The sequence below is a fragment of the Hemiscyllium ocellatum genome, chromosome 18 (assembly GCF_020745735.1).
Source record: "Hemiscyllium ocellatum isolate sHemOce1 chromosome 18, sHemOce1.pat.X.cur, whole genome shotgun sequence".
NCBI lineage: Eukaryota > Metazoa > Chordata > Chondrichthyes > Orectolobiformes > Hemiscylliidae > Hemiscyllium > Hemiscyllium ocellatum.
The window spans coordinates 5094249-5107294 of record NC_083418.1 but is presented as its reverse complement, the minus strand read 5'-3'; the positions used below and the strand labels follow the sequence as shown (position 1 = coordinate 5107294).

Sequence of the window (13046 nt, the reverse complement as noted above, 5' to 3'; positions counted from 1 at the left end):
GAGTTGCCAGAGAAAATTTTGAAGACGGATACAACTACAAAATTTAATGGCATCTGGATGGGAATATGAGTAACAAGCGTTTATAGGTATGTGAGCCAAATGTTGGAAAATGGGAACAGATTAATTTAGGATTTCTGTTCAGCGTGGTCAAGTTGTAGCAGAGGGTCAGTTTCCGTTCAAAAAGAATGCAAATGATTCATCGAAACGGTTTCCAGTTCAAAAACTTTGGTCAATCTTCCTCTCTTGTACTCACAAGTTCTGTACCTGATGTCAGAACTTAAGACTTTCATTCCTGAAACCATTACTGTCAATCGTTTCCAAATTCGTTCTAATTCGGATACATTTTAATTTGGAGTGTTTAGAGATTTAGTACGAATATTTTTGGTAACAAATTGCTCTGAATATTAAAACTTATTAGCATATCCACTTCGGCAACAGTTGCTGGACAATTGAGTTTTAAAATCGATCATCTGTAAGGAGGCAAATGACTCCTTTGTGGTGTACATTCCGTGACTCTATAACTCCACGATGAATCTTTCTCACAAGTTCATCTGTATCAGAATCCAGGCTGTGGTGAAAGCTGGTTAACCTACAAATGTAACATTCACCTGCGTCTCTGCAAAGGTTTTGGCGAAATCTTTGTGTCTGGATGAATTGTTCTTTCAACATCTTATGTATTTCATGGATTTGGTTGTTTTATGAAGAAAACTCAAAACTTCGGCGCAGCAGTGATGGGCGAATTGTTTAGGCGTTGGATTCGAAGTTAATGGGGGTTCCCCACGCAAGTTCGCATCCTGCTCACAGCTTTTTACGTGTTTAAAAGCCACTAATCTCATTGCTGGCTTTTGCATATCATGAAGTTTGATCGAGACGTTCAATTAAATTCGATTTTCGAATGTAAACATTCCAAAGTAATTTCAAGAGTGACCCAGTCATTTAAAAGTGTAACTACGTGTCGAGACAGAAGAAAGCCACCAACGTGAATGAGGGGAAACACAGGTGATGAGATGTTGTGAAATTTAGATGCTAGGGTGGGAGTGAAGCAAAGTAAGATGCAATGCAAAACGCGTAACTGCAGCTGATGAATGCCTCATTTTCCAGGATCTGTTGAAAGACAAGCAGAGATAATATTTCAGACCCACAATTTGTGATTATTCCAGACTAATGGAGTCACAGAGTCATACAGATGTTGAGCCAACAAACAGACACCTCAGTCACATCGGCATGCAGACAAGATATATTAACCTAATATATTTCCATTTGCCAGCACTCAGCTAATATCCCGCGAAACCCTTCGAACATAGAACAAATAAAAATACAGCGCAGTACAAGCCCTTCGGCCGTCGATGTTGCACTGATCCAAGCCCACTTAACCTACACTAGCCCACTCTCCTCCATATGCCTATCAAATGCCCGTTTAAATGCCCATAAAGAGGGAGAGTCCGCCGCTGTTACTGGCAGGGCATTCCATGAACTCACTGAGTAAAGAATATACCCCGAACATCAGTCCTACACCTACCACCACTTAATTAAAAGCTATGCCCCCTCGTAATATCTGACTCCATACGTGGAAAAATGTTCTCATGGTCCACCCTTTCTAAACACCTAATCATCTTGTACACCTCCATCAAGTCACCCCTAAAACTTCTTTTCTCCAATGAAAACAGCCCCAAGTGCCTCAGCCTTTCATCATACGATCTTCCTACCATACCAGGCAACATCCTGGTCAACCTCCTTTGCACCCGTTCCAGTGCCTCCACATCCTTCCTATAGTATGGAGACCAAACCTGCACACAATACTCCAGATGCGGCTGGACCAGAGTCTTATACAACTGCAACATGACCTCAGGACTCCAGAGCTCAATTCCTCTACCAATAAAAGCCAGTACGCCATATGCCTTCTTCACAGCACTATTTCCCTGGGTGGCAACTTCCAGAGATCTGTGCACATGGACACCAAGATCCCTCTGCTCATCGACACTTCCAAGTATCCGACCATTAGCCTAGTACTCCATCTTCTTGTTACTCTTACCAAAGTGAGTCACTTCACACTTAGTTACTTTGAACTCCATTTGCCACCTTTCTTCCCAGCTCTGCAGCTTATCTATATCCCGCTGTAACTTGCTCACCCAACCTTCTAGCCCCTCCTCCAGGTTATTTATAAAAATGACAAACAGCAATCGTCCCAAAACTGATCCTTGCGGAACACCGCTGGTAACTGCACTCCAAGATGAACCTTTACCATCAACTACTACCCTCTGTCTTCTTCCAGCCAGCCAATTCCTAATCCAAACCTTCAACTCACCCTCAATGCCATATCTCCGTATTTTTTTGCGGTAGACTACCATGGGGAACCTTATCAAACGCCTTACTAAAATCCATATACACCACATCTACCGCTTTACCCTCGTCCACCTCCTTAGTCACCTTCTCAAAGAATTCAATAAGGTTTGTGAGGCACGGTCTGCCTTCACAAAACCTTGCTGACTATCCTTGATCACATTATTCCTATCCAGATGTTCATAAATCCTATCCCTTACAATTCTCTCTAAGACTTTGCGAACAACAGAAGTAAGACACACCGGTCGATAGTTATTAGGGTTTTCTCTACTCCCCTTCTTGAACAGGGAAACCATATTTGCTATCCTCCAGTCTTCTGGCACTATTCCTGTAGACAACGAGGACATAAAAATCAAGGCCAATGGCTCTGCAATCTCCGCCCTTGCTTCCCAGAAAATCCTCGGAATAATGCCATCAGGCCCAGCGGACTTATCTATTTTCACACTTTGCATAATTTCCAACACCTCTTCCCTACATACCTCAAACCCATCATTCTAATTAATTGTTACTCAATATTCACATCAGCAACAAATTCTTATTCATAGAATCATCCAGGTGGCTAACAGTCTCCACCACTTCCACTGGCAGCTCGGATCATGCACATGCCCCCTCTTCCTGCACATGTTATCCCTTAGGTTCCTTGTACAGCTTTCAAGTCTAACCATAAACTAATGCCCTCTCTTTCTGGACTCCACCACCAGAAGGAAAAGACCTGTTCTATTTATCCTATTTCTGCCCGTCATGATTTCCTAAACATTTATAAACGTACCCGTCCGCCTTCGATGCTTCATGGAAAACAACATCAACTTATTCAGCTTCTCCCCATAGCTCAAATTTTCAAACGCTGGGAACACACCTATCAATCTTATGGGAACCTGTTCAAGTTTCATAACATCCTTCTGAGAAGAGAGAGTCCAGAATTGCACACAAAATTCCAAACGTGGTCGAGCCATTGTCCTGTGTACTCGCATCATAATCTGCCCTCTTCTGTACTCATTGCTCTGACCAATAAAGGCAAGAATACAAAGGAGCTTCTTCACGATCATATCGACATGCGACTCTACTTTCAACGAATTATGAATCTGCACTGCAAATTCTCTTTGTTCAGCAACACTTCCCAGAACGTGGCAATGAAGTTTAGACTGGTGAAAGCTAGGAAGACCATAGATGTTCCCTGAAACGGTCTGCAACTTTGCGCTAGGTTTCTCCGATGTAGAGGAGACCACACCAGGAGCAATGGATGCGGTCAATCATGTTCACGGATATCCAGGTACAACTCTCGTGAACTGCAAAATATTTTGAGGCCTTAGACGGAGATAAGAGAGAGTAGAGTGGTGTAGAGAGAGCGTAGAGTAGCTTCATTTGTGACTTCTCCCATATATAACTGGGACAACAAAAACGAAACAGCATTCCTCCAGGACCAGTGTACCATTTAACATACAGACTACACGACAGTACAGTCATACATAGGGCAGCATAAAATGCACAAAAAGTGCAATACCTGCCACACTGTACAGTAAATCCTGACAACAAAAGACAATGGAGGGAATGGGGGACAAATCACAATTTAACAATGAATGATCATTAACAAAATATTGTTTATCTGCCATTCAAAAAAGTTTTCCAGAAGTTGAAAATGGAAGAGAGTGTGATCATAGAATCTTGAAGGCTTGGGGGAACAAGCAATTGTGCAGTCTGGCCATAAGAGACTGAATTTCCAGCAGTGAAAAGAGTTTGAATCAAAGATGTGCAAGGTCGTCCAAAATGCTGTTCACCTTGCGGATGCAGTTTGAGATGCAAATTCCTTTGATGGAGGGAAAAAGACACCGATGTTCATCTCAGCTATCATCGCTATCTCTTGTCGGTTCTTATGATCCGAACTGGTGCAATTCCGAAACCAGCTGCACAGGACATTCTCAATTGACTCTCTATAGAACGTGGCAAGGGCAGCCTATGGGAGATCGGCTTTCCTCTACATACTTAGAAAATGGAGATGCTGCAGTGTTTTCTTGCATATATAGATAGTGTTGTTGGATGAGATGAGACTATCTACCAGATGGACGCAAGGAAACTTGTTGCTCTTCTCCATCTCCATGGGGGAGCCATTGATGTTAAGCAAAGTGTGATGGCTCTGTGCCGTCTTTAAGCCAACAGTGATCTCTTGCGTTTTATCCACGTTTAGAGACAGGATGTTGTCTTAGCAGCAGTACTTCCACTGCTGCACCTTCTGTCTGTATGCTGACTCATTCGTCCTGTTGATGAGATCCACAACCGTCATGTTAACAGCGAATTAGTTATATAGTAAGAGCTGGACATCGTTGCACAACCACGTGAAAGCAGGATGAACATTAGTGTACCGAGCAACAGCCCTGGGAGGTGCCGTGCTAAGTGTGATCCTATTGGAGATGTTGTTCCCAATCCGGACTGACACTGGTCTCCCAGTCAGTAAGTCCAGGATCCAGTCAAAGAGGGAGATATTCAAACCAAGCAGACACGTCTTTCCAGTCGGGTGCTGAGGAATGACAGTGGTAAATGTGGAACTGAATTCCATGAACAGCAATCTGACGTAGGTGTCCTTCTTGCCATGTGGATGAGGGCCAGATGGAGGGTTGCAGAGATAGTATCATGTGTTCAGGGATTGGGACGATACACAAACTGCAGAGTTTCTAGTAAGGGAGGAGGGGAGTGCAGCAGGGTCTTGATACGTCTCATCAAGATCCTCTCGAAACAATTCGTGATGATGAGTGTTAACACAACGGGGCAGCAGACATTGAGGCAGGACACTGAAGACGTCATCGGCACAGGGACGATTATAATGACTTGAAGCACGTTGGAATTATGGCACAACTCAGGAAGATCTGCTCTGCCTGTTTGCATTGAGGATGTTTGCACAAACAATATACAGCGTGCTCCCCCCTCTCAACGCAAAGACCACATGCTGAAAGAATTTAGGGAACACAGACTTGAGATTCACATCGTTAAAATCTCCAGCAAAAGCAAACATTCCAACAGGCTGTGCACTATGTAGTCCGCTAATACCTTTATACAGTTCACATCGTTCGTCCTGAGCCTTTAGGCACTGCAAGGAATATAGAGGTACACCCCGACTATAAGGACAGCAGTGAATTGCCATGAAAAATAAAATGATCTGCATCCAAAAATCACCAACTGCACCATTGATTCCCAAAACTGGAGATGAGCACAGAATCTTTGCACTATTTCGTGCTGATGTGGATATATAGACTCCCACCTCGATCCTCCCTGCGTAGAGCTGCATTACTTGAAGCGGGAAAAAAATTCACGACGATCTACCTGTATGCAAGTGTCTGGAAATCTGTCGCTAAGCTATGTATCCATGAAAACAATGACGCAGCAGTCCCTACCCTCACGCTGAGAAGCCTGCCGCAGTGGAATCCAGTCCAGTTGTTGTCCACGGAGCTGACATTACAGAGTATAATGAACGGGAGAGCTGACCCAGCTTTGGTTTGCTTTTAGCCAGGCCCGAACCCCTGGTCAGGTTTTTTTCCAGTCGTTTCCTGAACAGTAGCCTTGTATGTAGACTGTATCAGTATTTGTAAACACTGGGTTTCCTGTTTCCCCTGTGCCTAAGAAAACTGAAATTAGGTCGCGCTCGGTCAGGAAAGGACACTGCGAGCTGAGGTGTGGCAGCAGGTCTTGCACCCTGAAAGTCCAAGAGTAACTTGGGACTGTTTTCAAAGGATCCGTGGTGCGCACCCCCAAATCAAGTCAAACTCCCGGTTGCCAGCTGTTTCAAATTGCTCTCCCACGCCCCCAACGACGGATCTCATCTGGAATACCTGCTTTGTCAAATTAAGGACACATAAAATGGAAGAAGAACACTTCTCCTTCCGACTCAGAAACTTAGAAACTTAAGTATTCGACATAGATATCACCAGGTTCTAAATCTCTACACCACGCCCCTCATCGTAGATCCAGCCCTCCCTCTCTGCCCTATCCACTGCAACTGACCTAACTTGTCCATCTTCCTTCCCACCAATACGTTTCACAGCCACTACTGTCCAATCTCATGCTCCTCCTGCCGCACCCTTACCCACCCTTTCCTGTTATTATGTGTCAGCATCGATTCCCATTCCCAGTCCTAGCTAAGGGTTCTGCTCGAAACGTAGACTCTCCTACTGTTCTGACGCTGCATGAACTGCTGTGGTTTTCGTTTCTCGCTCTACTTTTTTTTAATCGACCCTGACTTTCCAGCATCTTCTGTCCTCATTATCTCCATTTGGTGATTTTCCGAATCCTTTAAAGGAGTATTATCCTCCACTTATACTTCGTTCTCAAGAATTTACAAGTATGTTTTCTTGTTGCTTTCAAATTATAATTAAATTCAGTCCATGAAAGCATGCAGCAAAAGTATTCAATTCGATTTAACAAGAAATTGTTGGCTGTGCTCCAAGAGGTTTAGATGCAGAATTATTCGTGGTATAGTTGTTGATCTCGTCCAGCAATTCTATATCTCCTGGGGCTTTGAATTGATAGTTCATACATTATTCAGCAAAAACTGCCATTCAAAGCGGATCAGGTAAACTGTCAGATAGCCCCGCCAAAACCAAAAGAAAAGAATTAATCGACAGCTCTGGCAACATATGAGAAGAGATAAACAGGATCAAACTGATCAACGAATCCAAAAACAGGAAGATTTGAAACATTCTTTCATTCAGAAGCCGGACTCGAAAAGAGATCACGAGTAGAACGAAAGTAAATACAGTATCAGAAAATGTTTAGACCATACAATGACAACATTTGTTTTGTCCCATCATTGCCATCATTCCCTGAGCGAGATACACTGACAGAATAGCGTTAGTTGCTCTTCCCTGGTTCAGTTACACAGATGGACTAAGGTCAGTTTGCACTTCCCTGGGCGAGTTGCTTTAACAGAGTAGTGACGGTCTGCTCTTCACTGCACGAGTTAAGCTGAAAGACTGGGATCAGTATTCTCGCCGCACGATAATTTATGCTGACAGTGTGGGTTCAGTCTGCTCTTCCCTCGGCGAGTTGCATTGGCAGAGTGCAGTCAGTGTGTTCTTCACTGGGTGAGTAACACAAAAAGAATAGGATCAGTTTGATCTTCCCTGTGTGAATTACATTGACAGAGTGGGGTCAGACTGCTCTTCAGTGAATGACTTATATTGACAATGTGAGATCCATCTGCTGAGTTACACTTCGAGGGTGGGGATCACTCTGCTCTTCCCTGGGTGATTTACACTTACTGAGTGGTGTCAGTCTGTTCTTTCCTGAGTGAGTTATATTGACAGAGTGGCGTTAGTCTACTTTTCACGGAGTGAGTTCTTTGGACAGTGTGGAGTCAGCCTTCTCTTCCCTGGGTGAGTTACATTGACAGAGTGGTGTCGGTTTGCTCATTCCACGGTAAGTTCATTGATAGCGTGATGTCAGGATGCTCTTCACTGGTCGAGTTGCATTGACAGAGGTTAGTCTGTTCTTTCCTCGGTGAGTTACTTTCCCAGAGTCGTGACAGTCTGCTCTTCCCTGGGTGAGTTCAACAGAAAGTGTGGTTTCAGTACTGTCATCACTGAGTAAGTTATATTGACAGTGTGGGTTCAGTCTGCTCTTCCCTGTGCGAGTGACATCGACAGAATGTGATCCGTTTGCTCTGCCCTCACTGAGTTATTTTGACAGAATGAGGTCAGTCTCGTCTTTATGCATGCGTTTCATTGACAGAATCGGATCAACCTGCTCTTTCATGGCTGGGTGATATAGACCTGAATGAGGACAGCCAGCTCTTCCTGGTCTGAGTTTCATTGATAGTGTGGTTAACGTAAGTTGTCAGAGTGCCGTCAGTTTGCAATTTCCTCTTTGAGTTACTTCAACAGCGTGAGGTCAGTCTGTTCTCCCCTGTTTGAGTCACACTGACAGAGTGGGGTCCGTATGCTCTTCCCTGGGCGAGTTACCTGAACAGAATGGGGTCAGTCTGCTCTTGTCTGGGTCGGTTACATTCACAGAGTGCGGTCAGTGTGCTCTTCCTTTTGTGAGTAACGATAGCAAAGTCGAGTCAGTATCCTCTTCCCTCGATGAATTGCACTGACAGGTTGGGGTCATTCTACTCTTCCCTTGGTAAGTTACGTTGACAGAGTGGTGCCAGTCTACAATTTCCTGACTGAGTTACATTGATACCGTGAGGTCTGTCTGCTCTTAACTGGGCGAGTTACCTTAACAGAATGGGGTCAGTCTGCTATTCCATAGATGATTTATATACACAGAATGGGATCAGTCTGCTCTTTTCTGTGAGAGGTACATTCAGTGCCTGTGGTTTGTCTATTTTTCCATTGGTTAGTTACTGTAACAGTTTGAAGCCAGGCTGCTATCCCCTTGGCGAGTTAGTTTCACAGAGTCGTGAAAGCCTACTCTTCTCTGGGTGAGATAACCAGAACGAATGTATCAGTGCTCTCTTCGCTGTATCCCTTACATAGATTGTTTGTGTTTAGTCTGCCTTTCCCTGCGCGAGTTACATTGAGAGTGGGATCAGTTTGCTCTTCCCTGGGCGAGTAACCGACAGAATGGGATCGTCCTGCTCATCTCTGGGTGAGTTACATTAACGGTGTCAGGTCAGGCTTATCTTCCCTGTGAGAGTTTCATTGACAGAATCGGATCAGTCTGCTCTTCCCTGAGTGAGTTTCATTGACAGAGTGGCGTCAGTCTGGTCTTTCTTGGGTGAGTTTCATTGATAGCGTGGGGTCACCCTTCGCTGTCCAGGTGGAGGTACATTGATAGTGTGGGGTCTGTCTTCTCTTCCCTGGGTGAGTTACATTGACAGAGTGGTGGCAGTCTGCTTTTCCCTGGATGGTTTACATTGACGAATGTTGCCTGTCTGCAATTTCCATGTTGAGTAACATTGACAGATTGAGTTCAGACCGGTCTACCCTGGGTCACTTGCATTGACAGAGTAGGTTAGTGTGTTCTTCTCTGTGTGAGTTACATTGTCAAAGTGGAGTCAGACTGCTCTTCTCTGACCGAGTAACATTGACAGTGTGGGGTAAGTCTGCTTTTCCGTGGATGTGTTATATTTAAATGTGCGTTTAGCCTGCTCTTTCCTGGGTGAATTTCATCGGCAGGTTGGCGTCAGTCTGCACTTTCCTTATTTAGTTACATTAACACAGTGGTTTACGTCTGTTCGTTACTTAGTGAGTTATCGTCTCGGATTAGTGTCTGCTCTTACCTGGATCAATTAAATTGACAGGATGGTGTCAGTCTGCTCTTCACTGGGTCATTGACATTGAGGGAAAAAGCGTCAGTCTGCTTTTTCCCGAGTGAGTTTCATTGACCGAGTGGGTCAACCTGCCTTCCCCGGACGAAGCACTGAGAATCTATGTTGTCAGTCTGCTCGTCCCTGATTGAGTTACTTTGACAGATTAGCATCAAGTTTTTTTTTCTTTCCTGAATGAGTAACATTGACAGAGTCCCGTCAGTCTGTTCTTTCCTGGTTGAGTTAGATTGACAGAGTGGTTCAATCTGCTCTTCCGTGGTTAAGTGACAGAGATAGAGTGGGTTCAGTCTGTTCTTCCCTGGTTGATGGACATAGGCAGCATGTGGTCAGTCTACTCTTCCCTGGATGATTTAAGTTGACAGAGTTGCATCAGTCTGCTCTTCCCTTGGTGATTTGCACTGAACGAGTGGGGTCAGTCTGCTTTTCCCTGGCTGAGGTACCTGTAGAGACAGGCGTCTGTCAGAGTGTGTTCAGTCTATTCTTCACTGAGTGAGTGACATTGACAGAATGGGGTCAGTTTGCTCTTTCGTAAGTGAGTTCCATTAACAGACTGGGTACAATCTGCTCTTAACTGGGTCAGTTGCATTGGTAGAGTGGCGTCAGACTGCTCCTTCTTGATTTCGTGACATTGATGGAGTAAGCTCAGTCTGCTCTTCCCTCAGTGAGATATATCAGCATACTGCGTTCCGCTATCTCTTCCCTGGGAGAGTTACTTTGAATGAGTCGTGTCAGGATTCTCATTCGTGGAAGAGTCAATATTCTCTTCGAAGGAGGATGGTCAGTCTGCAATTTCCTGGTTGAATTGCATTGACAGGCTGTGTTCAGAACGCCATTCCCTGAGTGAGTGGCATTGACGGAGTGTGTGCCAGTCTCCACTTCTCTGGGTAAGTTACATTGTCAGGGTGGAGTCAGTCTGCTCTTCTCAGGATGAGTTACCTTACCAGAGTGGGATCTGTCTACTCTTCCCTGCGAGCATTTCGTAGATAGATTGGCGTCAGTCTCCTCTTTCCTAGATTAATTAAATTTACAGGGTTGTGTCAATCTCCTTTCCCCTGGGTGAATTACATTGACAGAATGGGGTCAGTCTGCTCTTCCTTGTGTGTGTTACATTGACAGAATGAGGATAATCTGCTCTTCCCTCAGTGAGTTGGATTGACAATGTGGCGTCAGTCTCCTCTTTTATGGTTGAGTTACATTAAACGAGTTGTGTCACTCTGATCTTCCCTGGAGAGTTACGTGGACTGGTTTGGGTCAGTCGGCTGATCACTGAATGAGGTACAAAGGCAGAGTGGGGTCAGTCTGCGCTTCCAAGGGTGAATTATATGGACAAAGTGAGGTCTGCTTGCTTCATCCTGTGTGAGTTTAATTGACAGAATGGTGTTGGTCTGCTGTTCAGCAGATGATTTATTTTGACAGTGTGAGGACAGTCTGCTCCTTTCTCGGTGAGTTACACTGACAGGGTTAGTTCACTCTGTTCTTCACTGGATGAGTTGCACCGAATATATGGTGTCAGTCTGCAGTTCCCTGAATGGCTTATATTGACAGAGCGCGGTGAGTCAGCACTTTCCTAGTTGAGTTACATTTCTAGACTCGGTTCACACCTCTCTTCCATGGGTGAATTTCATTGTCAAAGTGGAGTCAGTCTGACCTTCTCTGGGCGAGTTGCATTGTCAGAGTGGGGTATATCTGTTCTTCCCAGGGTGAATTACACTGACATAATTGGGCCAGTATGCTCTTTCCAAGGTGAGTTTATATTAATAGAGTATCATTGGTTCCTGATTTTTACTGAATCGAACGTTTTCCAAGGGTCAGTGGTTTCTGATTTACTTCGATACGATTAACAGGAATAAAAAGAGAGATCTTGGTGTCCATCACATACATCTCATAAAGTTACCGCATAGGTTGATAAAGCTGTTAGAGGCATACAGTGTGCTAACTTTTATTAGTAGAGGGATTGATTTTCTCGTGTGTGGTCATGCTGCAACGTACAATATTCTGGTATGGTCGCACTTGTCGCTTTTCGTATCATTCAGGTTCATGCTTTATAGGAAGGAGGTGGAACCACTGGAAAGGCCCTAAGGAGGAATTTACCAGCATTTTTCCTGGTATGGAGGAAAGGCTGAGGGGCTTGAGGATCTTTTCCACTGAAGTGAAGAAGGTTGAGAGACATCTTATTAGACATATGCAAGATGATCCGAGGATTGATATGTTAGAAAGTAAGTGAAAATTTCCTCGGATAGAGGTGGCTTGTAGGAGGAGGCATACCTTTAAATTGAAGAGAGATAAGAGACCACACCTGCGCACAACACTGCACAATATTCGAAATGTGGTCTCACTAAGACCACTCAGCTGGAAAAAGACATCTTTACGTCTATCGTATTTGGTCTCAATAAAACAGCTTTCGCCTTTCATTTTCAGATCATTTTCGTTGCAGATTATTTTCGAAGTTTTAAGGAGTGGGATATGGCTCTTCTGCCCATTTTGCATTGCGGCTTATCAGAGAGCCACCTATTGTCGTCCCAGTTTCCAGCTTTGGCCCAAAGTCCTGTGTGCTGTGGTATTTCCAGGACAAATGTCAATGAGGTTGTCCTGTGATCTTCAATGACGCAATAATGGGACTGACGTTTGACAGTGTCACAATGTATTGTGACCTCCTGAGGAACGCATTCTCATTTACCCATAAACAGGGAGACACACAGGCAGATACGACGATAATTCAGCGACATCTTTCAATGAAATTACAGCTGATTTGGTTGACGCTCAACAGTGTTTTACTGTCTGTTGTTATGGCCGAGTGGTTAAGGCGATGGATTAGCAATCCATTGGGTTTTCCCCACGTAGGCTCGAATCCTGCTGACTATGTCATGAGTGCCTCACTGCTGATGCAATCTTCACTCAAAGTGCAGGAAACCTATTTTGCAAACCAGGCCGGTAATTTCATGAGACTTCAGAAACTCGAGTTTTTCATCAGAAATGTTTTATATTTAAAACATTTTGTCTGTTTCTCTTTCCAGATACACTGCTCGACCCATCGGGTTTCTGCAGTTGTAATGGAACGTCCTGAGCAGAAGTGCTGCATTTCAGGAGATTCCTTTAATCCCTGTCCTCTGTACACTGACTCTGATCAGTGGCAACACTTCCTCCTGCTCGTCAAAGTGCTCATTCCCCACTGCTCCCTCTGCCATCATTACAAACAACCGCAGGAAATTGCCACTGAACCATCGTTGTTCCAAAGTGAAACCACCAGCATCGGGGATCTCTCCACAAAATGGGATTTCTCATCCCTGGACATGGTCCAAACGAGAGGATTGTGAAGAGATACTTTGAAAATACTGTCAATTGGGACTTGAAAAAGTATTTATGAAGCAAACCATATAATCTAGACTCCAGCTTTAGAAATCTTGAGAAACTCTTTGGGAAATGAAATCTGAGGAGAATGAAGAAGTGT

The 13046-nt window shown here is 44.4% G+C and overlaps 1 non-coding gene across 1 annotated transcript; it reads left to right on the top strand.

The window, feature by feature from the left end:
• The first annotated feature begins 12378 nt into the window (after positions 1–12378).
• On the top strand, positions 12379–12460 carry trnaa-agc (transfer RNA alanine (anticodon AGC)). Its single transcript has one exon. It is a non-coding gene; the product is annotated as a tRNA-Ala (tRNA).
• Positions 12461–13046: the final 586 nt, after the last annotated feature.